General features: G+C 35.7%; 1 pseudogene; it reads right to left on the bottom strand.

The window, feature by feature from the left end:
* Positions 1–703: 703 nt before the first annotated feature.
* LOC140854252 (cytochrome c biogenesis CcmF C-terminal-like mitochondrial protein) lies at positions 704–1,461 on the bottom strand (annotated as a pseudogene).
* Between the last annotated feature and the right edge of the window lie 2,910 nt (positions 1,462–4,371).

Below are 4,371 nucleotides of genomic sequence, written 5' to 3'. Positions count from 1 at the left end.
ATCCCACCGATACCACCTAAGATAGGTGAAGAGCCAACATTTCATTCTATTGGCTTTATCCACATCCCCATCTCGAACCTCCCAATCATGAAGATGCCTTTGCCTCAACACATGGAGAATATTGCATCCAATCAAGCAATGCAAAATATTCATTCTCATAGTCGTGGGTTGGGTCGATTACTAAGATAAGGCAAGGTGTTCCCCAACCTGTTATAGTGTGGGTGTTGACTAGTTGGCTCGGTTTGGGATATATGCCACCTGATGTTTGACAAAACAACAGCTTAAGGGAGTTGACCGAACAGTTAGATGTATACTCTACATATAAATAAAAATATTTTTTTATTTATTTATCTTTTTATTTTTATAACTATATATAAATAGATATTAATTTATTATTTTTGTATATATTTTTAGGCAAACTCAAATCCTTGCACCTGGGCTTATAGGTCCTATTCTTGTGAACCCTACAGTGTATACATCCATCAAATTGGTTCATATATATAGTAATTAGCTAAGGCTCATGGCCGCTTTCATTTGCAAGGAAGATAAGACATTTTTATACCCAGATTTATTTCAGCCACAATTTTTACAATTTTTATACAATTATGAACACTATGGAACTTTCTCGATTCCAATGCAACTTATTCTTTTGGAGCAGACTAAAAAACCACATGAGCCTTCTGACAGAAATCCTATCTCAATATTAAAAAGAAAAAGATAATTTCATTATGGTGGCATACTAGCCACCAGTTATGGAACTTCCTATTTCAATTGGAGTATATAGATCCATAAATGGATTCATATGTATAGCCACTTCAGTTGTGCTCATCCTTTCTTGAATGAAAAAAAGGAATCCTTTTTCAGGGAACATGATAAACCAGAAATTCTAATGTTTGTGATTCTTCGTCCACCGATGCAGAAAATGCTCCAATTTTCTATTCTCATATGATAGGGAAAGTTTATGGCAAGAGGTTAGCACGAAGTGATCATCATACTCAAACATGAACTGATCACTCATTGGGGATGTTTTATAAATCATCAAATTCCCATAAATGGAATGAAAAGTGGGTCCATGTGAATGATCGAGACCTTGCAAACAACAACATTCCTTCCTCATAAGGAATCTAGGACCCAAAGGCAATCATTAAGTGAACTCGATCTCATTCATACTAGTTGACCTATGCCGCACTATTAATTGTTGGGGTGGGGCTCAGCCTCCAACTATGTGTGGGATGAGTTTCTACCTCATACAACTCAGGCCGAAAACCATGGGAAGTTTAGGAGAGATGGGGACACCCAGCTACTATTGGTCAGGAAATGGGATGGGGATAAGCCTGTGAAGAAGCAAGCTTATTCCCCCACCCCTAAAAAACAAACCGACTCTATAGTGCTTCGCATTCTTTCTATTCCATCCCAATCAATTTTAGGACAGGTGGCTAATATTAATGTAATACTCAGCATGGATATTAAAGCATAAAAAAAGAATGGAGAAGACTCCCTGCCTTTAGACCGACTCTCAATTGGAGTCGAAATCCATCCCAAAGAAGAGTGAAACTCCTCCCCACCACCCCTATTTAAAGGGAAGAAGCCTTCTCCCTCTTCCCCCACCAAAGAATCGACAGCAATCAGCAGGGATCGCCGGATTTTTCATGGATGTCTTTCACCATGCCCACCTCAATTTCTTGTAGCAGCTGTTATTAGAGCTCGAGGTAAGTTTCAGCTGCTCTTCCTCCCCTTCCTTCCCTTGCCTGTGTGTATGGCCGTCGGCCACCAACTTCACCAAAAAATCGAGATCAAAGAAACCCCTATTCCGCCCCTTCTCTTTTGGCTATTTTTGGCGCCAGAGGTCATCACCAACTGTTGTTTTGGCTTCCTCCAGGCTACACCATTGCAGCCCCTGCTGCCGCTGGCCACCAGCCAGTAGTCGTGGCCCCCAATTTGAGAAACAAGAAGGGACCTCACGCCCGTTCCGCCCAAGAAAACCCATGGGAAGAAGGAAAAAAAAGAAAAAGAGGAAAGAAAAGAAAAAAAAGAAGAGAGAGAGTTTCTCTCTCTTTCCTCTCATCCTTTGAGTTTGAATCCCTACTTTCTCTCTTTAAATTTTCTCTCTCTAGACTATTTTCTTCTTCCTACATTTCTCTCTCCATGATTGATCCAGTAAAGATATTTTTAATGATTCTAATTTGATCCTAGTAAAGAAAATCTTGATCTACGATCATCGGACAGTGTGCCAACACCCATCTTGTTCAAATCTAGACACTGATTGATTTGATCAATTTTGATCTCAATTTGACTATCTATTTTCTATTCTAATCATGATCTGACAAAGTACCTTGATTCGATCAACCGACCTGGACTATAGGATGTGACTACCGTTTACCATGCCTCACTTGATTATTCATACTCTTGCTAATTATTAGATTTAATTATGTTTAGGAGTATAGTTGCTCGATAAGAAGATGTCTAGCAATGGATATTATGAATCTGATCTATAAATTAAAGATTTTGAAAAAAAATTTATGGAGTTATGTGGATTTATTGGAATACGTTTGAGATAAAAATGCAACTCTTTTTCTAGATTCATTAGCAAATTATAAAATATTTTTTATATTAAATTATTCATAGTTTATAAATTTGATGCATTATATTTTGAATTACTGAATATGTCTTTTTTCTTGATATGGTAAATGATTTGTGATTGATCATATTAATTTTAATATTGATTATATCTTTTGATTTCGATGTTGTCTGGTTTATAATTTTTTGAATTGAAATAAGAATTTATGTTTGATCTGATATGGATTTTGAGTCACAGCCTAATCATATTTCCATACCTTACCAGTGGAGGTTATATGCTGGTATTTAATATCCTACCAGTGGCGGTTGTACATTGGTACTTTGAGACCCTGCTAGTAAGCGTTATATGCTGGTATTTCGATATCCCACCAGTGAAGATTGTGCGTTGGTACTTTGATGTCCTATCGGTGGGGGTTATATGCTGATATTTTGATATTCTATCAGTAAGAATTATATGCTGGTATTTCGATACCCTGCTAGTAGAGGTTATATGCTGGTATTTTGGTATTCTGCCAGTGGAGGTTATGCGCTGGTACTTCGATATCCTGCCAGTAGAGATTATATACTAGTATTTTGATATCCTGCCAGTAGAGATTATGCGCTGGTACTTTGATACCTTACCATTGGACGTTATACAGTGGTACTTTGATTTATTTCATGACTGTTGAGATGAATGTGATATTTTAAAAGAAATTGATTTATAAATTTAAAAATAAATTTTGAAAAAGATTAAATTTATATGGATTTATTAATATTGTATGTTTTGAATTGATGCACCTTGTATGCTTATTTTAAGTATATTATTATTACTAAATTTATCTAGCTAAAAAGTACATTACTTACTGGACTGTTTAGCTCATTACTTTTACTTTACTATTTTTAGAGATTCAGAGATATAGCTTGATTCGGACATTTGATATAGGAGAGTGAACTAGAGGTAGACTTTGATAATTTATTTTAGATTAGCATTTATTAAAAATTTATTCAAGATCATAGAATCTTATTTTGTAAGACATTGATTTATTTCTTTGAATTAAAATTAAACATCAATTATTTAAATTTTATTTGAGATACCTGACATACTTGTGGAGAGAGTTCTCCATATATATACGGTGGTTTCCATAACCTCTGACTCACAATCTCGAGTCTGGGGTGTAACAATCAATATGGTATCAGAGCAATTAATATATATTAGTGCATAAGTAGATAATTATGATACATAGAATAAGACATACAGGTGTAGGTGGATAGATATTAGGGACATTGGTATGATAACTCATTTTGATAGTGACATAACATAAACACTTGATTTGGCATGAATGCATTGATGGATTAGAATCAGAGTGCACAGCGAAAGCATAGTGGTCTAAATTACTTTCAAATTTATTAGAATAGTAGGTTGATTTGAAAGATGGAAGATTCGACTTTGAAATCATAGGATGACTATGACTTGAGGGAAAAGTAACCCTAAATTTTAAAGACTTAATAGAAAAAATTTTGAGGATGCAATTTTTTTTTAAGAGAGAATGTAATACCCAGCACAGATATTAAAGCATAAAAAAATTGAAGAAGACACTTGTAGGGAGTCTTCTCCTTCCTCCAGACCGACTCCCAATCGAAGTCAAAATCCATCCTGAGGAAGAGTGAAACTCCTCCCCACCAACCCTATTTAAAAGGAAGAAGTCTTCCTTCTCTTCTCCTATCAAAGAATCGAGAGCAATCGGCAAGGATCGTCGGATTTTTCACAAAAGCCTTTCACCATGCCAGCCTCAATTTCTCATGGCAGCTGTTACT

This window comes from Elaeis guineensis, chromosome 16 (genome assembly GCF_000442705.2).
Source record: "Elaeis guineensis isolate ETL-2024a chromosome 16, EG11, whole genome shotgun sequence".
NCBI lineage: Eukaryota > Viridiplantae > Streptophyta > Magnoliopsida > Arecales > Arecaceae > Elaeis > Elaeis guineensis.
Note: the sequence above shows the minus strand (reverse complement) of the source record. Positions and strands in the feature narration are given on the sequence as shown.